Genomic DNA, 652 nt, shown 5'->3' on the forward strand with positions numbered 1-652 from the left:
CAGAGATGCTCGATCAGGTACGTACTGTCCTTTCTCCAGGAGAGACTTGAGAAGAACCTCTCCCCTTCCACACTGAAAGTGTATGTTGCCGCTATAGCCGCACATCACGATCCAATTGCTGGTAAGTCTCTAGGACAGCACGACCTGGTCACCAGGTTCCTGAGGGGTGCGAGACGGTTGAATCCGCCTCGCCCGCGCCCCGTACCCTCTTGGGACCTCGAAGTGGTCCTGAGGGCCTCCAGAGGCCCCCCTTCGAGCCCCTAGGAGAGGCCGATCTTTCTCGCCTGTTGATAAAGACGGCCCTCCTGGTAGCGCTCGCCTCCTTCAAGAGGGTAGGGGACCTACAAGCATTCTCTGTGTCCTCGGGTTGCCTAGAATTCAGCCCTGGAGACTCTCAAGTTATCCTGAGACCACGGCCTGGCTGCGTGCCCAAAGTTCCCACCACTCCCTTCCGGGACCAGGTGGTGAACTTGCAGGCGCTCCCCACCGGGGAGGAAGACCCAACCCCATCCGTGTTGTGTCCAGTACGTGCACTGCGCCCCTACTTGGACTGCACGCAGAGCTTCAGAAGCTCTGAGCAGCTCTTTGTCTGTTTTGGAGGTCAGCAGAAGGGGAGAGCTGTCTCCAAACAGAGACTGGCGCACTGGATCGT

The sequence above is a fragment of the Triplophysa rosa genome, unplaced genomic scaffold, assembly GCF_024868665.1.
Source record: "Triplophysa rosa unplaced genomic scaffold, Trosa_1v2 scaffold207_ERROPOS546186, whole genome shotgun sequence".
Taxonomy (NCBI): domain Eukaryota; kingdom Metazoa; phylum Chordata; class Actinopteri; order Cypriniformes; family Nemacheilidae; genus Triplophysa; species Triplophysa rosa.